The sequence below is a fragment of the Puma concolor genome, chromosome C1 (genome assembly GCF_028749965.1).
Source record: "Puma concolor isolate L17-30 chromosome C1, mPumCon1.1.hap2, whole genome shotgun sequence".
Taxonomy (NCBI): Eukaryota; Metazoa; Chordata; class Mammalia; order Carnivora; family Felidae; genus Puma; species Puma concolor.
This window is the reverse complement of record NC_141674.1, coordinates 96,432,139-96,459,907: the sequence shown is the minus strand read 5'-3', so window position 1 is coordinate 96,459,907 and position 27,769 is coordinate 96,432,139. Positions and strand designations below refer to the sequence as shown.

The 27,769-nt window shown below is 44.0% G+C and overlaps 1 protein-coding gene and 1 long non-coding RNA gene across 2 annotated transcripts in view; one reads left to right on the top strand and one right to left on the bottom strand.

Annotated features, from left to right (window-relative positions):
* CTTNBP2NL (CTTNBP2 N-terminal like) overlaps positions 1 to 2,840 on the bottom strand; it is a 53,399-nt gene extending 50,559 nt beyond the window's left edge. Inside the window, exon 1 of the mRNA XM_025912754.2 lies at positions 2,730 to 2,840. The gene's annotated coding sequence lies outside the window, so the exon portion shown is untranslated. The remainder of the gene's footprint in view (positions 1 to 2,729) is intronic.
* Positions 1 to 27,769, top strand: part of LOC147578249 (uncharacterized) — a 99,199-nt gene that overhangs the window by 36,586 nt on the left and 34,844 nt on the right. The window contains exon 3 of the long non-coding RNA XR_015254989.1: positions 961 to 1,081. This is a non-coding gene — a long non-coding RNA (uncharacterized LOC147578249). The remainder of the gene's footprint in view (positions 1 to 960; positions 1,082 to 27,769) is intronic.

Here is a 27,769-nt window from a genome sequence, read left to right as displayed (position 1 = left end):
AGGGCTAGTTCAGAAAAGCACAAAATCAACTAAAAATTCACTTAAAAAAATTCCCAAAGTAGCTCAGTAACTTGTCAAAATCAAACACTCAGAACCTGTTCTTAAAAAACAGCAATAAGTTCCTAGTGTGCTCTCTTAAATTTACCTCATTCCACTCAGGTCAGATTCTTAGAAAAATAAAATCCTAAAATGACTAGCAGTGATTACATTAGCAAGTCTGCTTCAAATTTCATTACAGCAAAATTATACATGTAAACATCAGACATTTTCATATAGGAAATTCAGCATTTTAAAGTCACTTAAGATACTGGAGTTTCATAAGACATCAGATAGGGAAAATAAAGTTACATCAAGGCAAAAAGAAGTGGGCTGCTTATACTAAGTTTATACCTTATCAGTAATTTGTCTTTCTAATCTACCCTAAGGGGACTGCTTCAAACTAAATTCAACAAACACTTATTAAGTCAAACTATGTCCCAGGCACAGGGAAAGACACAAAGCTTTAAAAAAAAATTACTACTACCTGCTCTCAAAGAATTTATAATTTAGTGACACAGATTGGACATATACATAAGTATCCTCTGCGTACAATGTTTTTCTTCACCTAATGACCAAACAGTTGTTGAAAAAGGCAGAGGAAGGATTTCCAAGACCCAAACATGTATCAGACGGGTCTTGCTTATTATGCCAAATAATCAAAGAGAATTATTTGCTCTTTCCTCTCTCTCATTAAGGCCCTGGTAATCACCCCTGCTTTGGTTTCTTTAGTCTCTTACCTTAGTTTATTTTCTGTTCCCCACTCATGTAATAAGATATATCTTTTTGGGATTTCCTGTTCTGCTTTTAGCTTTTTCCGCTGCTATTGCTGGGGGCCCGTGTCTTACCCTCCTATCGCAGTACACTTTGTGTTTGCTGGGGTGACCTACCACACAGTTTTTTCTTTGTGCTTTTTTATTGGAGATCTGGAAACAATCACGGAACAGATCTGTGAGCACTAAGAGTGGCTCTGAAAACTTCGAATCTAACTATTGAAAACTAATAATCTTCCGGAAGTCTACCTTCAGAAAGTCTAATCAGGAAGGTAAGAGACGGCGTTATAATTGCCTGCTATGATTCCAACTCCTTGCATCTCATTGCTATGAGCCTGGCTACAGAGAACAGTAGTAAGATGGACTTCAGAATGAGAGCAAAACAATGTTAAAAAATACAGCAAATATTAATACCTGGAAGTGCTACCAATAGATGATTACTGGGGATTCATTGTCATTAACATCAGGCTAAAATCATCCATATTTTGCACCTGCTGAAATGAAGGTCAACTTGACAAAGCCTTTATGAGCACAATACAGAGACACTTCTTGGTAGTTACAAGTATGTAAATAGCCGGAATTAACCTTGCTTTTAATTATCCTGATCTCTGAGATTTAAAACTTGCTCTTACTTTTCATCCGCTAAATGTTGGTAGGTGATACTGGTCTTGTAAAACCAATCAACAACATCATGTATATATCAGTTTCCCCTGGAGGGAAAAACCCACCATAAAAGAAGGGCTAGAGAGTAACCAAAGGCCTAGGGACCGGATTAATCATAAACCTAGATGGCTGAACCTGAATTTTCCTCAAACACTTCCTGTCTTTTGTTTCAACAGAACTACACCTTCAAGGTTAACTGCAGTCTCCCTGAGCAATGGACCAGCCCACCCTAGAGTGGGAAACACTTATTCCTAATCCAATGCTCTTTCTTTACTTATCGACACTGTTTTAACAGAAAACACGCTCCTATTCACTGACAGTCAAACAATATACACTGCATTCTACCCACGAAAGGCCAACTCTGCAGATATCCAACACACCCACCTCAATGTTAAACATAAAAGGATGGTTTTTCCTCAAGTTCCTAGGGCAGATACAGGATAGAAAGCAAAAATGAAACGCAACCCAAACCTAAAAAACCCTCGGAAGTTAGGTTCTCCCTCAAGGAACAGACTGAGGGAACCTTCCACTGAGGGAAGGTACCTTTAAGGGTGATGGGGAAGTGGGCAGTTACTATTTCTCTTTCCTCCAGAGTCTAGAACAGTCCCAAAGCGGGTGAGCTCTCGATCCCTGCGCCCCCCACCCCCACCCCAGGAACAGAGGATCCGAGGGGCTTCAGGAGGAGGGCTGAGGATCAGAGAATGGGGGATGGGAAGAACTGAAGTGGGAGAAGGCCGCTTCGTCTCTCAGAGCTGGTTGTCTAGGTCGGATCTTGATTTCTGCTTCGCTCACTTCTCTTTTTTGGAAAACAGTGATTTTATTTTACTCATGAAACTAGCTCTGATCCCACTCTAGCGAGCAGGGACAAGTGTAGGGAGGGATGTCTGGCCTCCCGGGGGTACAAAATGGGGGCGGGGGCGGCGGCGGCAGCCTGGAGAATGGAAACCTGTGCGCCCTCCCCAAGACTGAGGTGCTGGGCTAGAGGATCCCTTAAGCGAGGGGTGTCAGGAGGGAAGCCCCTTCTGCGGAGCTGGGATTGACCGGGGACAATAAGTAGCTGCGAGGACCCTCGGAGGATGAGGAGCCGCCTCCTCGGGGAATACCGGGAGGCGGAGGAGAGGGCCCCGCCCCCTCAGGGGATGGGAGAGAGTGCCAGTTGGGACTGTGGCGGGACGACACCGGTAGTCCTACCCTTGCTTTTCTCTCGGGAACCCGGTCTCCCAGCCACCCCCAAACCCCAGCCCCGGTGGCTCCTACCTCTTCCCGGCGCTCCGGGCTCCGCTCCCCGCCGCCTCCGCCACCCGCTCCCATCCACAGCCCCCGGAGACCCCGCCCCTCAACCGCCAGGCGGGGGCACTGGCATTCGCCAGGGCCAATCGTCACCTCGCTTCCTCAGCCCAGGCACCAATGCGCGCGGGCTGGAGGAGGGGCTTCTCCAATGTCATTTAGGCTCCTCCCGGGGCCCCAAGATCCCTTTTGTTTGGGGAGAGCCAGGCTGGGATTGAGCTCGCGTCACTTCCTGGAGGAAGCGCCCTCCTCCGGCCCGGGCTCGGGGGTGGGCTCGCGCCCCTCCCGGCTCCGCTTCTGCAACTTTCCACCTTGCGTGCGGCTTCTGGGCAGCGCGGTGGCGAGTGTTTCGTGCTTTACCCTACTGGTCTGGGAAGCTTAGGAATGGCGGGCTTTGGGTGCCCAGATTGATTGGGCATATTAACGTTTCATTTTATCCAAAATGTTAATCAATAAAGTGTCCTTTTGGTGTCTGCATTAGAATTAGTTGTTGAAAAGCCGGTAACGTGGCTTTTCTTTCTCTTGGACAAGCTTGTGGGTGTGATGCTAGAAGCTAGAGCGCAAAGATAGTAAACCTGGAGACAGTCCCCGCCCCACCCTGCCCTTCTTTTCCCACATTACGTTTGGAAGAGAACTACTGGCACTGGAGCCCCCGGCGCGGGGATACTGGGTAGCACCTGGGAGAGCAAAACCCAGTGGGACCTACCTTCCAGGCAGAAGTCGAGTAATTGCAAATTAGTCTGTCGAGGTTTTTAGTCTCTCCAGGTTGTGCCGGTCAGATGAGGGGACATCTTTGTGTCCTTGGCCCCATTATACTGTGGGGCAATGGCGTTTGCAGTGAAGCTGGAACAAAGGACGGTGTAGAGGATGCAAGGAATGTCTGTCCCTTCTTGTGAACACAGGAATGCAGATCTTGCTGGTAGCAGCTAGCCCTCCTAGGACCAAATAACCCAGAGAAGGAAGAGGATGCATCCCTGAGGTGAAGGTTTCCAGATTCCTTTTCCATAGACTGCACTCCAGTTCACAGGTTGATTTAGCTGGTTAAAATAATAATAATCATATTATTTTTAAAGGTTATTTATTTTTGAGTGAGCGGGAGAGGGGCAGAGAGAAAGAGGAAAGAGAATCCTAAGCAAGGCTCCTTGCTGTCAGTGTAGAGCTGGATGCAGGGCTTGATCTCAGGGACCAGGAGATCATGACCTGAGCGGGAATCAAGAGTTGGTCATTTAATCAACTGAGCCACCCAGGTGCCCTAATAATAACCACATTATTTAAAATACAATATAATAAATACTTACGATACAGTTAAATATTTACAATGCATGAATATTGTATTGCTTTTAATACATTATTCCTATTCACAACGATTATTAAGCAAGAAACTATTAGGGAAATAGAATTTGATGAGGTTTTTTTGGGGTGCTAGTGGGGCTCGTGGGGTCCAGAGCTGACGGACGAGAAAGAATTCTTGAAGTCGTCTTTGGTGCAAAAAGGTGATTTTATTAAAGCACGGGGACAGGACCCGTGGGCAGAAAGAACTGCCCCGGGACCAAGAGGAGAGACTGGTAATACACTGTGGAGTCGGGGAGGTAAAGTCCAGGGGAAGTTTCCAGTGAGATTTTCATATGCTAAAGAAGACTCTTAGGATACTGGAGTCCTGGCCATTGTCAAGCTAAGGTTGTTTCCCACCCCCTAGCAAAGTATTAACATCAAGATAGCAGGGAGTTCCTGTAGAAACAGTTCGCTCTGCCTGCCTCCAGTATTTGTCAGTGGGCTGCAGGTTATAAGGAAATTTAATTTTATCTGCCATTTCCTTCTGCCTTTGTTTCCCACATCAGTATTCGGGTAGGCAGACTTAGTCCTTAAGACAGATACAGCCCAGCCCTTATGCAGTCTACAGCCTGATGGAGGATGTGGTCAGTCTGTGCAGTTACAGAGAAGTTTGAAAGAAGAAAGCCAGAATTTATGTCATCACAGTGGCAGATACTCTCATATGATATTTTACTTAATCTGCACTACTATATGATAAATCTTTCCTATCTCCCTGAGAAGATAGAAATTAAAAGAAATCAAATAAGGTCACAGAGCTAGTAAATGGCAAAGAAAGAACTTCCAACAAGGATGTAGGGACTCCAAACCTGTGCCATATTCTGCTGCCCGCACACTGACTCTCACAAGGAGGACTGGTCCAGAGAATGGGCCTGAAAGACTATAAAACCACCATCAGAGCTAGAAAAAGGCTCCTTGCTTGCCTGCCCAATTGATTGTAGGCCTGAGAGAGTCATCTCTATTTAAAGGACAGCAAGACTGTGCTGAGGTGCTCAGCAGCAGCCCAAGGACTTTTGAAGTAATGAAGTATGAAATTCAGAACTGAAAGACCCCGTTCCTTGTGTTCAGGAGACTGATGGTCTGAGAGGTGGGATGAAGGCCAGGCACAGAGTAGGTGCTCAATGAATACTGACTTGACTTAAAAACAGAATGTCTGGAATGGTTAAAAACATGGACCGTGAGGTGCTGGAATCGGCCGAGGCCGACAAACTTGAAAAATCCCACTTCCTTCTCCTCCCTTTTGCCCTGCCTCCGTGTTTGCAATGAGGAAGTGCCTCATTGCCTGACAATGAGGCAGATGTGGGAGAACAGGCTATTTTCTGCTAGCTTCTGAGTCACTCTAAGAGTTGTCCTAGTGAATCAGCTCCTCCCTCCCTCCCCTCCTTTCCTTTGTAGCTGTTAACCCACCACCACCCTTTCTACTCCCAGGGGGACTGGGAGGGCAGTGCTTTGTGATTTACTTCCTTTATGGCCACCAGCAGCTCCCCTGACCCCCTGGGCTCGCTCTGCCCATTCCTGAGTGAGTGTGGGAGGACCTAGCAAGAATGACATCATCCCTGTCTGGTAGGAATCAGAGTCCTGAGGGTGTTCAAACTGCTTTCCTTTTCATTCGTCACCTCTGGAGGTAGTGGACAGGAGGAGTTGGTGACCTTATGGAGACCCTTAGGCTGCAGTATGAGAGAGTTCTGGAGTTTTGTGATTTTTCAATACATAAAACATGTAAATAAATTTAGAATCTGGTACAAAGGTGTACACAGAGGTAGAAAGTGGGTTCATAATAATACCTTAAATTTGTACAACATTTGTATATCTATTACTTTATCAACTTGCCAGTAAATATTTATTAAATGCCTACAGTGTGTCAGGCAACAAATTCATAAGAGGTGGTAAAGATTATAGATTGTGTCAAATTTTCTCCAAATTGGTAAACTTCTTGGGTAGGTGTTCCATAAATGTTTATTTGCTGTTTTGCGGAGGTAATGATGGAATAGACTAGAAGGGCTAAACTAGAAGAAAAAGAATTTAGAGCTCTGTTGGCGTTCTCCCTCTTCACAAGCCATATGAGTTTCCTATGGCTGCCGCAAATTACCACAAACTGGATGGCTTAAGACAACAGAAATTTATGTGGTGCCTGGGTGGCTCAGCTGGTTAAGCGTCTGACTCTGGATTTGAGTTCAGGTCATGATCTCACTGTTCATGAATTTGAGCCCCACATCGGGCTCTGCATTGACATCATAGAGCCTGCGTGGGACTCTCTCTCTCCCTCTTTCTCTGCCCCTCCCTTGCTTGTGCTGGTTGGTGTTCTCTCTCTCTTTCAAAATAAATAAATAAGGTTTAAAAAAAAAAAGACAACAGAAATTTGTTCTCTTTCAGTCTGGAGGCTCTAAGCCTGAAATCTAGGTGTTGACAGGCTGGTTCTTTGGGGGAGGGAGCTCTGAGGGAGGATCCATTCCTTGCCTCTCTCCTAGGCAATCCTTGGCATTCCTTGGCTTATAGCTGCATCATCCCAGGCTCCGTCTCTGTCTTCACATGGCCTTCTTCCTTGGGAGCCTTATGTCTATACGTCCTCTTCTTTTCTTATAAGGATAACAGTCACATTGGATTTAGAGCTCACCCTGATGTAGGACTTCATCTTAACTCATTACACCTGGGAAGGCCTTATTTCCAAACAAGTTCATGTTCTGAGGTTCGAGGTGGACAGGCACTTTGGGAAGGCGTACATTCAAACCAGGACACAAGCCTACTTGACAGAGTAACCTTCCCCACTTAACTCCATTTAAGTTCATCAGTAAATGGCATGAAACTAAGGAACTGATTCCTGAAGATCACTTTGTTCTATGACTGTATGATAATTATATATACAGGAAACATTTCTCAAGTCTTTACTGTATGCCAGGCACTATGAGATTGCTTTATAGTTCATCTCATTTAAGCTATAGAAGAATCTCAGGAGATAGGTGTGAATATTCCCATATTACAGATGAGGAAACTGAGGCACAAAGAAATTCACAGCCATGGAATTCATAAGGGATGAATATTGGATATTTACTCAGATCTGATTCCAAAGTGTACCCATCATAATTACTATGCTCTATCATCTTTCCATCATGCTAGATGGGAATATGGGGAATGAAACAAATATTTTAAAATTTTGATTTATGGACCACTTGGAGTTGAGTAGCAATCTTCCTGCAACTATGAGCATAGTTTGAACCTATTTAAAACAAGGGAAAGCAAGAGAGGAGGGAGAGGGTGGATAGCAATGGAAACTTAATAGGGAAGAGAGCCATGGGCACTTACCTGAACCTCAGTTTCCTCATTTGCAAAATAGAATAGTTCCTTCCTACAACACCTGGTGGTTGTGAATATCCAAGCGACATGATGGACATGAAAGTATTAGATAAACTCTATGAGGGATTATTATAAACTGCCTGGGAGATCTTGCTCAAGCTCTTACTTCTCTCTGGCCCCAGCCCTTCAGCTAACATCTGGGGCTCTATAAGACTTCTTCTAGCTGTGACGCACTGGGACCTACTAAGTTGCTGGGGGGCTAGATGTAGAAGTTGTTGTGACTGGGAAAAGTGGCCCGTCTTCCCCACCTCCCATTTTCTTCAACCCCCAGGGGGCTCCTCCACCAGGGGATCCAGAGAGGGTAGCCTAGAAGCCAACGAGTGCTCTCTAGGCCGGTACCAAGTTGAAGCAGGAGAGGAGATGTGCTCTCCACGGATCCCTGCATTTCCCCCTATCATCTGTCCCCACAAAGGCCTTTCTGAGTATTCCTGAAGCGTTTTCTTCCTGCTTGGATCATCCCGACTGGGCGACTGGGGCACAGGAGTGGAGAGATTCTGGGCGTGGCCCTCACTGTGTTCTCGAGCTTATTGCGCCCCCTAGTGCCCAGAGAGGAGTCCTGCAGCTGTCGCCTTCCCTCTCGGCCATCCCCGTGAGTTTCAGAAAGGCTTCTCCCCTGACAGTTTTTCCTTTTATGGGTGTGGGCTGAGCGCACAGCAGGTAAGGTCTCCAAGGACCACCTGCAGGGACAGATTCTCCTGATTTCTAGCTAAATATTGGGGCCAGCTTGGCCATGCGGGGGCAGGCACACTCTTATCCTGGATTGTGTGGGGAAGGTTGAGAAGGAAAGGGAAAGTAAATGTAACACTGAGTGCCTACCTTGTATCAGGCAGGCACTGTATCAGGAGGTTTACTTATATCACATGCATAATCCTTGTGATCTCTACATATGTAATCCTTGTGATCATTCTAAGAGATAATTATTATTACGTCTACTTTTTCGGACAAGAAAGCAAGTTCAGAGAGGTGAAGTGTCTTGTCAAAGGTCACATAAAAACAACAATAATGTGGGGTGCCTGGATGGCTCAGTCAGTTGAGTGTCTGGCTTCAGCTCAGGTCATGATCTTGCAGTTTGTGGGTTCGAGACCAGCAACGGGCTCTGTGCTGACAGCTCAGAGCCTGGAGCCTGTGCCTGCTTTGAATTCTGTGTCTCCCTCTCTCTGCCCCTCCCCTGCTCATGCTCTGTTTCTCTCCCTCTCTCTCTCTCTCTCTCTCTCTCTCTCTCTCTCTCTCTCAAAAATCAATGAAAACATTTTTAAAAATTTGAAAAAACCAACAATAATGTTAATAACATCAACCAATTGTTTGGTGCCTACTCCACAGCAGGCACATTATTTCTTTTAATTCTCACCACAGACCTTTAAAATAATCACTATAATCTCTATTTTACTCATGAGGTCACTGAGATTTAGGGAGTTTAAGAAAGAGGTAACTGAGCAGCTCGACTGAGGTCAAAGAGTAAGGTCCTCTGGACTCCAATCCCACACTGCTTCCCTTGTACCATTGCCTCACAGAGCCAGTGGGTGGTAGAGGCAGGTCTGAGCCCAGGCCTGTGTGACTCACTATTCTTTCCATTGTGGGGGCTGCCTGGTGGCCCTTCCCGAGGACCAGGAAACTAAGGCCATGTGTTTTGTTTTGTTTTTTTTTTTTTTTGGATATCCAAACTGGAGACAGGATGGCTATGAAAAAGCCAAGGCAAAAGTCCATAGGATCTTGGGGAAATGCATAACTGGGGTGGCGCCCTGGGAATTGCACTATGGTATTCTGTTAGGTGCCTTGAGGAGAGTACCCAGAGGTCCCTGAGTCCCATCTCCCTCATCCTACGTGGATGCTATCCTATCCACATGCTCCCCTCAAGTTGGTGGTCTAGGACGATGAACGCAAAGCTCACAGAAGAGCAAAAGAGAAATGCAGATGGAGTGCCATCTAGCCCGATAGAAAATTCTTGGAAATAGATGGGATAAACCATGGAGTTCCCAAATCACCCAGCCAAGTTCCCAAGGATTGGGGTCATTTTTAACTCATCCCCATCACCCACAAAAGACAGGTTAGTCATAGGTCTCTGGAAGAATACTCTATACTGCTTTGAAGGAGTCTCAAATTTTCCTTTTCATTCTAATCTTTGAAATTATTAAATTATTATTGAAAGACATATGCCAGATGATGAGCTGATAAACTGGTTGATGTTATGTTTGTTACTTCCAAATATAAATTTCATAGAGGCAAACAGATGGAAAAAGATTTCAGTTCCCCCCCCCTTTTTTTTTTTAATAAATTGACTATTTCATTAAAGGTTGACTCTTTCCCTTTCTTCCAACCTCTCCCCTCTCTGTCTCTCTTCCTGTTCCTCCTCTGTCCTAGGTGCCTCCTTTCCCCCAAAGTCTGGAGCCAGACCCCTCTGCTATGCTGAATTGTCTTGCCAGAAGCGTTGAAGCTGACTGGAAGGCTGGTCTTGTCTTCCCCTCTGTTTCCACTTCTTCCCTACACATGGCCTGACATTAAGCAGAAAGTACTTTCTGTGCTACAGCCAGAGACAGAGATTCAGCTTGGCCGAGCTGCCCTAAGGTTTCGATCTGATGAAAGCCAATTACACACTTCCCCTGGCCTGTTATTTCAGCTGAGGCACCACATGGTTGGTTGAATGGGTCCTTGTTGCTCACAAAAGGGAGAAATATTTGTAGGGAAAGTAAATGACCCAGTTATGGCTGCACCATCATTTCTAGGCAATTTCCTAGTAAGTGGCCCTTTGGAGTAGGCTGGTGCTAGAAGCTTCTATGCCTTCATTTCCTGCTTCATGACTCCTGCTAGGTCCCTGCAGGGTCTAGTCTGCCCTGAACAAAGTGACCAGGGGACCCAAGTTGGAAGGAATCTGTACATTGCTTATCCCTTTTTCTTTCTGCCACCTTGCCTTCTTTTTGTGCTCCTTTTATTCCTGAAATAACCATTGTGTTCCCATCATCGTTACCACAAGAAGTAACACAGTTCTAGGCCTCAGGGTACCTGTAGTCTTGAGGAGAGGTAGACTTGTGGGACTTGTTGACCCCAGTTCTCCTCCTTTCTGTGACCACACTTTCCAAATGACATCACTCAACCCACTGTCTTACATCATAGTCGGGATTCCTCCAGATGTAAGGGACAGAAAACGCCATCCAAACTGGCCAAAGTGAAAACACATTTCAGTGGCTCATGCATTGAAAAAGTCTAGGACTAGGCTGTCTTCAGATGAGCCTTGAGCTGCCTTCTCAAAAATGTAATTGGGACCAGGTTTCTCTCTCTGTATCTCTCAACTCTACTTCTGTGTTGGTTCTGATTTCAGACTTGCTTTCTTCCTCAGTTGGCAGTAAGCATAGTGGTTCCAGCTTCATACTCAGTCATATTCATCTCCCTCTTTCCCAGAAGTCTGAGAAAAATCCTGCTCTGTTCTCTTGGCTCTGCTTGGACCGGATGTTCATCCCTGAACCTATCACTGTGGTCAGGGGGAAGAGTTGCTTCGATAGGCAAGATCTGGGTCATGTGGCCTATCTGGAGCTCTGGATTAAATGTGGGGAAAAGCCATAGCCTCAAATGAAAATTCATTCATTCATCCATCCATCCATTCATTCATTAATTCATTTCTAGAAAAAATAGGGATGGATGTCTGGGAAACAAATAGTGACTGTTTTACTACAGATTTGAGGGTTTGTCTCATATTTGCTCTCAGGTTAATTTGAGCTGCAACCTGTTTCTCTAATCTTGCCCCAGCTCTTGGCCTGGACTTTCCCTTCTGCTGGTCATTGCCGGAAACTCTAGGATGGCTAGTCTTTGTCCTTTCTTGCCCAAAGCACTACTGAAGAAAGACTCTTGTGTATAGCAGCTTTTTATTGAGGATTTGGGGGACCTGGGGATGGTGTGCACAGCGTTGAAAAGGCTTTTAAAGATTAGAGGTTCTCAGATTTGAGGGTATATCAAATGACCTGAAAGTCTTGTTAAATTGGAGATTGCTGGGTCCCACTTCCAGAGTTGAAACAAAAATATATTGAGTTCTTATGTGCCAGACACTAAGGCTACGGTGGTGGCCTGCTCCAAATTTTCTCTAGCTTTGCTATGCAGAGCAATTTAATTCCTTATTGCCCAAACTTTTCTCATCTCTGTCCTACCCGGGGGGGGGGGGGGGGGGGGGGCTCTCACTTTTCATTGCCAGAGGGGCCCAGGAGGTTGCTTTCCTCAACAAAGGAATCAATTTGTACTATCTGATGGAGGTCAACTGACTCAAACTGCAGCCAGCTTCCGTGATACTATGTTTCTTTATTTTCCCATGGTATCGGCAAACAGGGAACGTTGGTGAAGTACCATGCTGGGGGTATTGACTAGGCATAGCTTCAGAGGCACAAGAGAGGGAGTGGGATCTTCAGGGAAGAGCTGCCCGACTTTAGTGTGAGCATAGCGAAAGGAAGTAACTTGAGAACCAGACCTACTAGCTGTGGGGCCTGACCGTGCCAGTCAACTACCATGAGTTTCAAATCCCTTACCCGTAAAACTGAGAAAATAATGATGTGTTTACTAAAGGGTTGTAGTAAAGATGAAACAAGACACCAGGACACTTATTTTTTTATTTTTTATTTTTTCAATATATGAAATTTATTGTCAAATTGGTTTCCATACAACACCCAGTGCTCATCCCAAAAGGTGCCCTCCTCAATACCCATCACCCACCCTCTCCTCCCTCCCACCCCCCATCAACCCTCAGTTTGTTCTCAGTTTTTAAGAGTCTCTTATGCTTTGGCTCTCTTCCACTGTAACCTCTTTTTTTTTTTTTTTTTTCCTTCCCCTCCCCCATGGGTTTCTGTTAAGTTTCTCAGGATCCACATAAGAGTGAAAACATATGGTATCTGTCTTTCTCTGTGTGGCTTATTTCACTTAGCATCACACTCTCCAGTTCCCTCCATGTTGCTATAAAGGGCCATATTTCGTTCTTTCTCATTGCCACATAGTACTCCGTTGTGTATATAAACCACAATTTCTTTATCCATTCATCAGTTGATGGACATTTAGGCTCTTTCCATAATTTGGCTATTGTTGAGAGTGCCGCTATAAACATTGGGGTACAAGTGCCCCTGTGCATCAGTACTCCTGTATCCCTTGGGTAAATTCCTAGCAGTGCTATTGCTGGGTCATAGGGTAGGTCTGTTTTTAATTTTTTGAGGAACCTCCACACTGTTTTCCAGAGTGGCTGCACCAATTTGCATTCCCACCAACAGTGCAAGAGGGTTCCCGTTTCTCCACATCCTCGCCAGCATCTATAGTCTCCTGATTTGTTCATTTTGGCCACTCTGGCGTGAGGTGATATCTGAGTGTGGTTTTGATTTGTATTTCCCTGATAAGGAGCGACGTTGAGCATCACAAGGACACTTATTTATATCTCTTTCTCTCTAACACCAATCTGTCACCAAGCCCTATCAGTTTTACCTCCCGAATACTTCAAATGCTAGATCTGCTTCTACCCTCACCTCCACCTTGGTCTGTCCACTGTCCTGTTTCTCCAGGACAACAGCTTTGCCTCCTAAGTGGTCTTCTAGATTCATCTCTGGGTCTTCTGGTCCATTTTCTACAGCGGGCTGAGTAGATTTTTAAGAAAACACAACCTGAGCATGTCACCCCCTTCCCTCCCAATCAAAACTTCGGTGCTCTTAGGACAACTGGATTCACAAAGCCCTTCTTACTTGGTTCCTGCGTATCTCTCCAGAATCATCTAGTGCCACTCTGCCCCAGACAACTGGTGGCAGACCATTTCCTTGAACAAACTTTAGTCAGGTTCCTCTAAGCCCTCTTGCCCCCTCCCCAGCCTCGCTGAGCCTACATAGCCAGTTTTACAAAAATCCTGCTGCGAGTCAGTTTAGGATGCTATCAGGCATGATATCCGATCAACATCTTCATCCCCCTTCTTTGACATAGAGGTCCTTGGTGTGCCTTTAGCAAGAATCCTGTTAAGTAAGTTTACCAAGAACCACCCCCCCCCACCCTCTATGTGTCCTCTTAGCAATTTTCCTTCCACTGTCTCCTCACTCTGCTTGTTAGCATTTGTCCATTTGGATTTAGAGTTGAACCTGATCTTTCTCCCCTATCGCCACAGCCTTGACACCTGTTGCAATAGTCCTGAATAAAGTTTTCCTTACTGTGTCAACACATGTCAGGCTTATTTTTTTCTTTAATGCTGGCTGCTTTTCCGTTCCTCGGAGTCTTTGCTGATATTCTTCTGTTTTCTCGGGCTGCTCTTCCTCTCCTCTCTCTAAAGCCTATACATCTGTCAGATTTCACCTCCATGTCACGTTCTCAAGAGCAGTTCCTCAACCCAGTAGAGTGACTAGGTTCCAGTATATTGCCTTCATAGCATGTGTCATGATTTGTGATTATGTATTTGTGCAATTATGTTGATTAATGTGGCTTTACGTAACTCTTTTGTGTGCTCCTTGAGGGCAGGGAGACCATGTCTATTTTGCTCATGATTCTTGCCTCTAGTACTTTCACACAGTACCTGGCACATAGTATAAATGTTTGTTATTGAAGGAATGAATGAATGAATACAGGAAAGTGTCCTATATAAAAAAAGGTGCTCTATAAGGCATTTTTCCTAGTCTCCAGCTGTGCTGATACTCCTGAACACTGTTGGGGGAGATACAAACTTTTGTGGCTTATTTCATCTACTGCAAACCTTCCTGGGGGGAAACCTTGGGTCATACCTTTGGATGTGCAAGGTGTAGATGGCCCTCCTGAAAACTCCCCTTAGAATGAGTCACTCCTCAATGTCTAGAACAGTGCCTGGGATCAGGCACTGGGAACAGTGCCTGACCTGTTTGGGGGATTCCCAGGAATACTGATAATTCCCTTGAGACAAGTTGTCTCTTGGGTGGATGTTAATGGACATGGTTTTAGGTCTCATTCTGCCCTGATGGGCGCCAGTCTAGCTAAAGATTCCCTATTGGGAGGGGCACCTGGGTGGCTCAGTCGGTTGAGCGTCCGACTTCGGCTCAGGTCATGATCTCACGGTCCGTGAGTTCGAGCCCCGCGTCGGGCTCTGTGTTGACAGCTCAGAGCCTGGAGCCTGTTTCCGATTCTGTGTCTCCCTCTCTCTCTGCCCCTCCCCTGTTCATGCTCTGTCTCTCTCTGTCTCAAAAATAAATAAACGTTAAAAAAAAATTAAAAAAAAAAAGATTCCCTATTGGGAAAAAAATACACAAGGGGTTTTACTAGGTGCCTACTGCTCTAAAACAGGGAAATGGTAATATGAATTTAGTAAGATTTCCCATTTCTATGACTGCCCTCTATTTTCCCGTTAGTGTTTGTTGGTAGAACCGGGGCTAGAGGGAGCCAGGAGGGAGAGGATACAGCACGAAAGCAGGGAGCTAGGTGTCTGTTTGGGGACCCGACCCCACTTTTACTTCCTTCCACTTTCTCCCTCCCCTCAGTGCCAAGCTTTCAGAGACTGCTTCCTGCTCCCCATTTTCACCTTCCACCTTCTCCTCATCTCTTTGAGGCCTTACCCCTGGCTTCCCTGTGCAACTGTGGTTTCCTAAGGTTTCCAATGACCATCTTGTTGATAAACCATACGTATGTGTCTGGGCCCTACCTTGTGTTCCCTGAAGCTTTGGACACTGCTCTCCTTTTTCTCCTTCTCTTGGTGGCTATGATGGCACCTTGCTCTTTTGGCTGTTGTCCTGCCTTTCTTTCCCATTCTGTATTTTTCACTTGTATCTGTGTCTCCTCCAGACAAAAGCTCCTTGAGGGCAGGGACTGTCTGGTTCATGGTTGTCTTAAAAGTCTGTATCATATTGTCTGCACACAGTAGACATGATTAATATTTGTTAAATGAAAGAACAAGCGATTTCCTAAAGCTTTGTCACAGCTAGACTACCCAAGTGATTAAGAGCAAGAACACTGAAGACAGCCTCAGTTCAAATCCTGGCTTAGACACTGACCATCTGTGTGGCCCTAGACAGGCTACTTCACCGCTCTATGTCCTGATTTCATTACAGTGTTTTAAAACTGTTTCTCGCCTCATAGGATTGTTTTGGGGTTAAATAAGTTAATGTTCATATGCCTGGCATAAAGCAGGTGAGTACGTGCCATTTAAACAGAATAACTTATTCTACTTGATGACCAAACATGGATAGTTTTGAAAGTGAAAGGGATGCTATTAATAATTACGTCAAGGGGCGCCTGGGTGGCGCAGTCGGTTAAGCGTCCGACTTCAGCCAGGTCACGATCTCGCGGTCCGTGAGTTCGAGCCCCGCGTCAGGCTCTGGGCTGATGGCTCAGAGCCTGGAGCCTGTTTCCGACTCTGTGTCTCCCTCTCTCTCTGCCCCTCCCCCGTTCATGCTCTGTCTCTCTCTGTCCCAAAAATAAAAATAAACGTTGAAAAAAAAATTAAAAAAAAAAAAATAATTACGTCAAGACAACAGGTGTAAACCAGGCCTGTCCTGGGCAAACAGGGGCATGTGATCACCTTACAGGTAAGGGGTCATTAGGTAAATAATGTTTTCATCTTTGTTGGTTTTGTTACTTCTGTTCATTTTCTTCTAGTGATTAGCAGTAAATGTTTCCAACCATAAAAGCCTGCACGCTTATCTTTAGGAACAACAGAGAAAAAGGAAGAACAGGGGAGGCAGTGTCATAAGGGATGGAGTTGATAGGGCAGCATCCAGGAAACAGAAATGAAGTTGAATTCTTGGAGTGTGGGTGTGGGAAAAGAGGGGAGCCTTCCCATATCCCCCTGAAGCTGTGGGTCCCACGGATGGAAGGTGCATGCAGTTTCCTTATGGATGGTGTGATTTCAAGGGGCCCAGCCTTCCCTGGAGCCTCGTCCATGGGGAGTATCTGTGAGTATGGCCTGTGCCGGTCCTCCAAGATATGCGCTTGCTGTCTGCTCACGGAGTTTGCTGTTTTCTCTCAAACTGTTTCAGAAACATGTGGTTCCATTTGCTTCCCCGACAGGGAGTGTTTTTTCATTACCTTAAAGTAGTTGTTTTTATGAACTGGGATAAACACCTGGTGGGCAAGAGTTTTAGCTCATGGTCATTCCAATTCGAATTCCATTATTTCTCCTGCTTACCTGGGGAGGGGAAAAATATACTTTCTAAACACAGTTTTCCTCTTTCTGGTTTCCCAAACAGATGCACCATCAGATAACAGCATGTCTGCAGCTGGCTGCATCTGCCCAGAATACCAATGGCAGGTGGCTCTGGTGGTGACCATGGCACTCCAGGGGTGGGGGAGGGAGAAAGCATCTTTCCTTATCTTGAAATACTGAAGCCTGTCAGTCTGAGAAGGTGCCATTCAGAGCCGTGTACCAGCTTATCCTCACTCCCTCTCCTTCTGGGGTGGGAGCGGAAGTGGCAGTGGGGAGGAGGAAGGGGTAAGAGAAGGAACTAACATTTAGTGGTACTTCCTATGTGCCAGGCAGTGGCATCCTTCCATTTGATTTCATACTCAGAACAACCTTATGCTACAGAGACTGGTTTTTCTGTTTCATAGATAAGGAAAACAGGCTTCAAAGAATAAAAACAATATGCTGGAGATAGATATGTCAATGGTAGGCAGGAATTTGAATCTGCTTCTATCTGATTCCAAACCCTGTGCCTTTTATATTATGTCTCTGAGACCCTGAGAGGGGTGAGGATTGACTCAGTTTCACACAGCCAACCCGGGAGCAGGCTGTGTCTTTCCAGCCTCCCAAAGGGAGGGAGAGGCACGGCTGGACAAAACGTGTTGGTCAAGTGCTTAATTAATATAGGAGAGGGAAGGAGAATTGAAGTTTTTGGCTGTAAGTGATTCCATCTTTTGTTCATTCAACAAATATATATACAGTCCTCACTAAGTGTTAGGCACAATGTATCAACTTATGCGAAGAGTACAGCGGAAAAGGCAGACTTGAGGTTATGTGCAGTAATTGGTCTCAGATTTGGACATGTTGAGTTGAAGATATAGGTTTGTTTCTTTAAACTTTATGTATTCATGCATTTATTTAAGTATTTATTTGTAATAATCTTGTAATAAATCTTCAAGTCAAGTTGTGTAAGTTTTTTTTCCCCCCAAACTGTTTTGGCTATTCTAGGTCCTTTGAACTTCCACATAAATTTTCAAATCAGCTTGTCAATTTCTATAAAATAAAATCTGCTTGGATTTTTACTAGATTTATGCTGGGCAGAATTACTTTGGGAAGAGTTGACATCTTAAGAATATTGTATCTTCCCATTCATTTCTTAAGGTATTTGAAAGTTTCTGTCACCAATGTTTTCTAGTTTTTCTATGTATATGTTTTGCATATATTTTGTTATATTTATTCCTAAGTACTTTGTGTTTTGATGCACTTTTATTATGTGCCTTGGTTTCTCATATTTCTTGCTTGGGGTTTCTTCTGTGGACTTACACTTTTCATAAAATTTGGAAAAGTTTTGGTCATTATTTCTTCAAATATTTCTTATGACTTCTCTTTCTTTTCTTCTTTAGGGTCCACTTGCATGTATAACAGGTTATTTGACATTGTCTCATAGCTCTCTGATGCCCTGGTTATTTTTTCCAGATGCTCAATCTTTCCTTTACCTTCTTGAATATATGGAATATAGTTTTAATAACTTACAATGTCTTTGTCTACTAATTCTATCACCTATGTCATTTCTAGGTCAGTTTTCATTGATTTTTTTTTCTTAATTATGGATTTTATTTTTCTGCTTATTTGCATGTCTTTTAGTGTGTGTGTGTGTGTGTGTGTGTGTGTATGTGTGTGTGTGTGTGGTTGTTGTTGTTTGCTTTTTGTCTTGTGAGTTTTTATTGGATTCTAGACATTATGTATTTTTACTTTGTTGGGTGCTGGGTATTTTTCTATTCCCATAAATATACTTGAGTATTATTCTGGGACATAGTTAAGTTACTTGGATACTGGTCCTTTTGAGGTTCGCTTTGTTAGGGATGGCCAGAACTGCTTATCGTCTAAGGCTAACTGCCCACTACTGAATATCCTTCTGAATACTCTATCTGGTAACCTATAAATTATGAGGTTTTCAACTTTGGCTGGTAGGCAAACACTGAGGATTTTTTCCTTTACTCCTTCCAGGTGTTTTTTTTTTCCTTCAGCTTTAAATATTTTTCTGACTTGAATGTGCTGATCAGCAATCAAGCCAAAGACTCGAGGGAGACCCTTTGCAGATCGCTGGATCTCTCTCTCTCTCTCTCTCTCTCTCTCTCTCTCTCTCTGTGCAGCTCTCTAATCTCTGATGCTCTTCTATGTGAACTCTAGCTGACTTGGCCTCCTTGGACTCCCCGAATGATCTCCTAAACTAAGGGAGACTTGTTGGCTCTGGCTGGGTTTTATCATAGGGGCTCATCTTGCTTGTTTCCTCTTTTTCAGGGATCACTGTGTGTAATGCCTGACGTCGAATGTCGGAAAGCTGTTGTTTCATATATTTTGTCTGGTGTTTTAGTTGTTTCAGGTGGGAGAGTACATTCTGTCCTGTTACCCCATCTTGATCAGAATTGAAGTCCTGATGCAATTTCAAATGGCATTACAGTTTAGATTTTTTTTCAATAATTTATTCATAGTCTACGAAAAACAGTTGATTTTTGATATTTGACTTTGTATCCTGTGACCTTGCTCAATTCACTTATTAGTTTTCACATGGTGGGGGTAGATTCCTGAGGAATTTCTATATACACAATCATGTCATCTGTAAATACGGCATGTTTTCTTTCTTCCTTCAGAAACTGCATGTGTTCTCTCTCTTTCCCTAGCAAACCCCTCCCCCTGCCTTATTGTTGTATGAGAAACTCTGTTACAATGTTAAGTTGAGGTGAAGAAAGCAAACCTGAGAGGGGAAAGAATTCAGTCTTTCATCATTAAGTAGGATGCTAGGTGTAGGCTTTTTGTAGATGTCTTTTTTGGGGCTAAAAAAGTTTCTTCTGTTCCTAGTTTGCTGAGAGCCTCACAAGGAATGGATGTTGAATTTTACCAAATGTTTTTTTCTGCATCAGTTGAGATGATAATATAATTCTTTCTCTTACTCTCTTAATGTGGTAAATTACAGTGATCAATGATCATTAAATCAGTCTTGGAGTCCTGAGATAAACTCCACTTGATCATGATGTATTATCCCCTTAAAAATGCTTTTTATATGTTTATGTATTCTATGTACTAATATTTTGTTGAAGATTTTGCATCAACATTCATGAGAGACATTGGGCCAATTTTATTTTCTTGCAATGTGTTTGTCAGGCTTTGATATCAGAGTAATACTGGCTTCATAAAATAAGTTGGTAATAATTCTTTCCCATTTTACTTTCTATAAGAATTTGAGTATGATTGGTATCATTTCTCCCCCTCAGTGATAAGTAGAATTCATCAGTGAAGCTGTTTGGCCTGGGGTTTTCCTTGTAGAAAGTTTTTAAATTAAAAATTCAATTGATTAAAAAAATTTTTTGGGGGGGCGCCTGGGTGGCTCAGTCGGTTGAGCGTCCAGCTTCGGCTCGGGTCATGATCTCACAGTTTGTGAGTTCGAGCCCTGCGTTGGGCTCTGTGCTGACAGCTCAGAGCCTGGAGCCTGTTTCGGATTCTGTGTCTCCCTCTCTCTCTGCTCCTCCCCCGCTCGTGCTCTGTCTCTCTCTCTCTCTCAAAAATAAATAAAACATTAAAAAAAATTTTTTTTCGTGTTTAGTTTTGAGAGAGAGAGAGACAGACAGACAGAGCATGAGCGGGGGAGGGGCAGAGAGAGAGGAAGATGCAGAATCTGAAGCAGGCTCTAGGCTTCGAGCTGTCAGCACAGAGCCTGATGTGGAGCTGGAACTCATGAACCACGAGATCATGACCTCAGCTGAAGTCGAACTCTTAACTGACTGAGCTACCCAGGTGCCCCCCAAATTCTATTGGTTTAATAGATAAAAGGGCTATTCATATTTTCTATTTCTCTTGTGACAACTTTGGTAATTTGTCTTTCAAGGAATTTGTACACTTCCTATCTTTTTTTTGGCCAGCTTTCTTGAAGTGTAATTGACAAACAAAATTGTGAGATATTTAAATTGTATCCTTTAAAGATGAGTAGAATTTGCAGTGGTTCCCTCTATCATTCCTGATATTGGCAATTTGTATTTTTCTCTTTTTCCTTGCCTTTATGTATGTGCAGATTAGTTAGCTTTCGCTGCATTGCCAAATCCTACAGTCTCTGTATCAGGCAATGTATATTTTATAGAGCTCTCTCTTTCTTTTTGGAAGGTAATCCCCTGGAATAGTTAGTAATTCTTTATATTACAATTTCCCTGTTCAAATTGGGGTGTGGTTTCTGTCTCCTGAGTGAATCCTGACTGATACACCAATAAAATACTGGAATAGAAATGTCAGCGATGGAGAGGACATGGAAGAGAATTCAGACCCAGGTGGATAGGCTGACTCTGAACAGGGAGAGCGACATCCTTTGAGCCTGGAGACCATAGGAAGGATACATGGTGAGTATCTGACTATATTTATGAGGGAAGGGAGGATGAGAAGCTGAGGGAGTTCCTGGCTTTGATTTTCTCCATGAAGTAGGAGGAAAGCTATCTGCTGAAGGCTTGGGGAGAATGAGGCAGATTTGTAATAGCCCTCGATGAACCTTGCAAAAGACCAATTTGTGTTGGAGTATACAATTTTCTCTACCAGAACTCAGAAATCCAGCCTTATAAGCAAGGCAGGCAGTTTTAGAACTGACTCAGGGTCAGGGTTTTCCAGGACTTGTGAGTAGAAGAAAAAAGGAGCAAGGGTATTAAAGAAGCTGATGAGAAATCATCCAAGTTATTGACCAGAGGTCTAGCGTGGGTTTTGAAAGATTGAGCCCCGGGGTTGAGTGGAGGAGAGAAGATAAACTGTGAGGCCATAAAAGGGTTAAAGTGCTGGCACTCAGTGAGGTCAAGGAATGAAGTAGGAGGAATAGAATAGAGTTGGAAAGGTCATGGTCCAAGTGGGACGTTGAAGTGTAATTTGGGGGGAGGTGGAGCCATGCTAGTAATGGTCCAATTGTGGCCTTGAAAAGTTATTTGAAGTGATCAGGACAAGGTTGGGGGAGGCTAGGGTGTCAGATGAGTTGGCCTCAGCAATTTGTCTCAGGATGGTGGTAGGAGTTAATACAGTGGTGACTGGGGAGAGTCCTCAGCATGGTGTGGGCCAGGGTCAATGGTAGCAGCAAGAGGTGAAGGCAATGAGCCATGCAGCTTGAGCAGGACTTTAAATGAGAGTAGAAGAGTAATAGCATGGAACTGGCAAGGGATGGTGGGAGACTGCTGACTCCAAGTGCACCCTTCTTGGCTGGAAAATGGAACTCGTGGGAGCAAGAGCCACTTTCATGCAAGAGGGCTGCAAGGGAACCAATGTCCTTGGGGTAAGGCCAGGTTTTAGTTACTGTGAGAAGGAGGATATATGGAAAGTTCTTGGAGAGTGTTGTGGATGTAGAATTTGCGTATAGTGGAATGAGGGTTACTAAGAGCGCAGGGGAAAATATTCAAAAGGAAAACAGCAACGTGAAGGTGGAAAGGGCAAAGGTGATGAGCAGTTTGTAGGACTCAAAGTACAGCAACTGAATTTTCATCCATGTATCACAGCACTTGGTAAGCACAGAGTAGGTGCTCAATTAATGTATCTGAGGAATTGTGTAAATCTGTGAATAAAGTCTCTTTTGCAGCTGCTCACTTTGGTTCTCCATTTGTTTACTGGGAATGCTGCTGCTTTTATCCCCCTAGCTCTGAAATTTATAGCTGCGTCCTCTCCAAAGCCCCAATTCTTTCCATCTGGCAGAGTGGGTGTCTTATTATTCTATCCCATTTCACCCTAGGAGGGCGGGGAAAGTCAGGGCTGAATCTTCCTCTGGTTACTACTTGGGAGAAACTGAAGGTCAGAGAGAGCAACGAGTTCACCCACTATCAAGGATTAAGATTTACAGTAAGACAGGGAAAGAAATAGCAGGGCTTCCCCCTGTTCTGGCCTGTTCTGGCCCCCAAAGCAGCCCCAGAAGGGTGCGTGGGGGGCTCTCTGGGAGCAGCTGTCCAACGTGGCCTGTGGCCGGTCAGGCTCTGCACAAGGCAGTCTCCAGCAGGTGGGGGTGTGGAGTTGCGGAAGGCTGGCAGCTTTAGGTGGAATGAGAAGGCAGAGACGCCTTGCGGCTGCAAGACGGGACCGGCTCTTCGGAGGAATGAAGTCTTTGGGGTATGCGCGGCCAAGCCTGGGAGATGGACTTCTGCTAACCCATTAGTTTTCAGCCGTCACTCCACAGCCACGTTGCTTTGTTAGAGGAGCAGGAAGCAACAGGAGATGGATGCCCCCTGCCTCTTTTTCCTCTTTGGCCTCAAGGTCTGAGTCCTGAGGTCTTGACGGTGGGGAATGTAGCCTAATGGAGAGTGCACAGGGTTTGTGGCTTTTAAGTCCCGGCGCCCCCACACTCTGGCCACGCACACAGGCTACTTCCAGACCTCTGCGAGTGAGTGATAAAGGCGCCTGTCCCACCTTCTCATGCTTTATAGGTGAAAGCCTTGGCAGACTGAAGACTGTAAAAATATAAGAATTTATTGTTAATGATTAATGGGGTAGTTAATGGCAAAAATATGTTCCTTGATCTATTCTAGAGGAGGAAAGAGGACCTTTAGGAAAGAAGACTTTCTTATTTGCAGAAGAACTGACCCTTTTGACTGTATGTTTTCACCTCTGTGAGGTCATAGAGTGGAGGGGTTAAGAATGCCAACTTGCCGTGGAACATGGGAGGGAGGTAATAAGCACTTGGGAAACAGAGAGCACAACAATAAACTACCATCTCTTAAGTATCTGCTATACTCTAGGCCCATTACACGTGTTGTTTAACATCATCATCACAGCAGGCTGACCGGGTAGATGTACTTATCTAACTAGAAATGGAACCTTAGAATCTGAGAGGTTAAGTACTAGCAGAGAGTTCCCCAGATAAAAAGTAGCGACGGCAGGATTTGAACCCACGCCTGCTTGGCTCTCATAGCCCAGGCCTTTCCTGCTGTAATGTGTGGCCTTATCCTTGACTAACTCTCCAAAAAACTTTTTTAGGGACCTGTCCTAAGCTGGTTACTTAAGAATCACTCAGGAAACTTGTAAAAATGTGTATTTTTAAGCGCTCCCCCAGGGAGAATGTCATCACAGATTTAGGTTTTTCCTTTCTCTTTCTTTCTTTGCATTTCATATCCTCCCCCATTACTTCAGCTGTTTAAGGGACTACAGTAATCAATACTTTTGTCTTTCAAACATCTTATACCTTATACTTTTTCTTGAAAACACTGGCAAATGCACATTCATTTTGTCAAGCCAGGGACCCCCGAGGTTCCCCAACAGACTGTTATACAATCAGCAACTCCCACTTGTTCCAACAATATACTTTTATCCACTTATTCTGCTGGGGTGCAAGAGTCATCTTTAGGACACAGTTCACTGCTGGGAGAGGCCTCCCCTTGGGCAGGACTTGGCCCTGGGAGGGAAACAGAAGCAGAAAGCAGTGGATTCCTGGGGTTTTATTCATCTAATCATTCAGTAAGTAATAACTGAGTACTATGTGGCAGGCAGGGGCGAGATGTTGGGGATGGAGTAATCATAAAACAAAGTCTCTGTTCTCAGGGGGTTTTGCAGAGGTGGGCACAGAAAGCCTGGCATCTGAGCTGAGACCTGACAGATGACAGAGTGAACCGTGAATTGCTGGGGAAAAGCATACCAGGCAGAGGGAACAGCGAGTGCAAAGACTCCCCTGGGGGAGTTTGAGGTAGTGCAAGAAGGCGAGTATCCAGCAGGAAGCCTGGAGTGGAGTGTGCAAGAAGGAGCAAGGTATGAGATGTAACACAGGTTAAGTAACACAGGTTGGAACACGTGGGGCCTTGTAAGCCATTGTGAGAATTTGGAGTTTTCTTCCAAGTAAGATGAGAAGGAATTGGAGAGTTTTGTGCAGGGGAGTGACATGATTCAGTTGGGGTTTTCACAGGGTCACTCTGGGTGTGGTGTTGAGAATTCACTCTAGGAGAGGGGCACCTGTGTGGCTCAGCTGGTTAAGCGTCTGACTCCTGGTTTCGGCTCAGGTCACGATCTTACAGTTCATGAATTGGAGCTGGGTGTTGGGCTCTGTGCTGACAGTGTGGAGCCTGATTGGGATTCTCTCTCTCCCACTCTCTCTGCTCCTCCCCTGCTCATACTCTCTCTCTCTTTCTCTCTCCCTCTCAAAAACAAATAAACATTAAAAAAGAGAGAGAGAGAGAATTAACTCTAGGGGGGCAAGGGTGCTAGCTGAATCCCAAAGCAACTTTGCATATCTCTGGAACATTTTGTCTGATTCTAGTCCTCATCTCTACCACGTTGGCCAGAGGGGGAACACAGGCCCTCTCTGATCCTCTGCCATCATCCTCCCTGTCCCTCCTGCCCCTCTTAGTGGTATACCGTAATCTCCAATGGTTGCAAACGGATAGTGGTGGCAGACACGGTAATGGTGGGGATATTGGCCACATTAGTGGTGTCAAAATGCCCCCACTGTACCAGAAATAAAGAGATCTCAACTGTGGGAACAAAATGGCAGAGCCACACCTCATTTACTCACTAACTCACTCACTTATTCTTTTAACTTCTGTTGAGCACATACCTTGTGCCAAGGACTGCACGAGCCACTGGAGAATGAGGCAGTTTTGAAAAGGTCCCTAATATGTAAACACTGCCTTAGAGGAAACTCTCAAACTAATTACTAACATTTATCAAGCACTTTGGATGGGTCAGACACTGATTTAAGTGCTTTTTATGTATTACCATATTTAATCATTTAAATTAACTCTATTAGACAGGTACTATTTTACCTGTCATTTTAAAGATGAGGAAGTTGAGGCACACGGAGGTCAGGCAAGCTGGTCAAGGTCACCCAGCTATAAAGTAAACTGAGATCTGGGCCCAGAAAATCTAGCTCTACTACTGTGCTTCTTAGACAAAAGGAGAGATGGCTAAATGTACAATTATAATGTGATGTGATGAGTATTCACTAGAACTACTGGGAGCTTTTGACATTATTGAGGGGCAAGGCCCAAAGCTTTTTCAAATTTCCAATCCTGTTAATGCCACTGTTGTATATAACTTCTCCCCATAAAATGCTGTAAAGTACAACTAAGATTTTTAAGTGATGCTTCCAGATTCTTAATAAAAGATTAAAGTAATTTATAAAGCTATTTTCTGGCTAAGAACCATCCCTTTCTTGGACTGCTTCACTCACTCATCATTTCCATCACAAGCTGATAGCTTTTCTTTGGGCAGTCCATTCTTCACAAAGGGAAAAAATAGTTTTTATAACAAGGAGAGGCCAACCAAACTGGGCTGGGCTCGGAAGGCCTGGAGGTGGGTGGTGGCCGGGCTTACTCATTGTCTCAGCTATTCCTCTTCTGTGGGGACCTCATAGCTGGCTGGAATCGAGTTTGTGCCTTGGGAAAATGACAAATCACGTTAAGTTGTGGACCTCTGGGATCCTTTGGGAACCGTTAACCACAAATCTTACATCTTAGAATGCTGAGGGGGTATATTACTAGAGTCTCAGGTGATGGGAGAGCACAGACTGGGCCACAGACTAACTCTGCTTGGAAAAGACAAGGAGAGCTTCAAGGGGTAGATGAAGTTGAGCAGGGCTTGAAAGATGCATTGACATTCATCAGGCAGTAAGGTGAAGGTGTTGTAATAAAGGAAGAGTTCGCTTCAAGGATCTGAGGGAGGGCTCAGCCGTCTAGGCCTTCTAGAATCATTCCATCCAAAAACACTAAATGTCTTGTGGGGTGGAATCAAAGTGGGACTTTTTCTACTTCGTATGATATTGTAATAAAAAGTTATATCTTCCCTCTTGAGTGTTTTCTCTCTCTCTCTCAAGCTTTATTGAGGTATAATTGGCATACAATAAACAGCACATAATTAAGTTCACAAATTTTATGAGTTTTAAACATATTTATGAAGCTGTTGCCACAATCAAGATAGCGAACATACCTGTCACCCCCAGAAGTTCCCTGTGACCCTTTGTACTCCCTCCTTCCTACCCTTTCTTGCCTCTTCACTCTTTAACTCTTGAGACCACTCATCTGTTCCCTGCCACTATAGATTGGTTTGCATTTTCTAAAATTTTATATAATGGAATCATACAAAATGTACTCTTTTTTTTACACACATAATTCTTTCACTTTCTTTCCCCTAGCATAATTATTTTGAGATTCATCCATATTGTTGTACGTATAGTAGTTCATTCCTTTTTACTGTTGAGTAATACTCCATTGTATGGATGTACCACCATTTGTTTCTCCATGCTGCTAATAAAGGGCGTGTGGGTTGTTTCAGTTTGGGGCTATTACAAGTAAAGTTGCTATAAGCATTCTTATACAAGTCTTTTATGGACTTGTTCTGTCTTTTCATTTGGGTAAATACCTTGGAATATGGCAGGAAATAGGTTTACTTAAAAAAAAAAAAACCTGCCAGTTTTTCTAAATGGTTGAACCATGGAAGGTTCAGTTGTTCCACATCCTCGCCAACACTTGTATGGCCATCTTTCAATTTTAGACATTCTAATAGACTTTTAGTGGTACCTCACTGTGGTTTTAAATTTGCATTTCTTTGATGACTAATTATGTTGAGCATCTTCTCATGTGGTATTCATTTTCCAACTGTTTTCTTTGTTGAAGTGTCAGCTCTAATCATTAACCCATTTAAAAAACTGGTTGCTTGCATTGTTGAGTTTTTAGATCTGTTGTGTATTCCGGACACAAACCTTTTATCAGATATATGTTTTACAAAGAGTTTCTCCAAGTATATGGCTTGTTATTTTATTCTCTTAGCAGTGTCTTTCATAGAGCAAAATGTTAATTTTGATGAAATTCAATTTATCAACTTGTTTTCTTGTATGGACTGTGCGTTTAGTGCCACGTCTGAGAAATATTTGCTTAACCCAAGTTCAGGAAAGTCTTTTATGTTTTCTCTTAGAACTTTTAGTTTTTTTTTTTTTATTGAGATATAGCTCGCCTACTCTTTAAAAGTGCACATTTCAGTGGTTTTTAGAATATTCACAAAGTTATGCAACCATCACCACTATCTAATTCCAGAACATTTACATCACCCCCTCAAAAAACCTTGTACCCATGAAGCAGTCATTCCCCATTTCTCCCTCCTCCCAGACCCTGGCAACTGCTAATCTACTTTCTATATCTATGGATTTGTCTATTCTGGACATTTCATATACACCAAATCACACAATATGTGGCCCTCTGTGTTAGACTTCTTCATTTACCATAATGCTTTCAAGGTTCTCCAGGTGGTAGCATATATAAGTACTTTAATC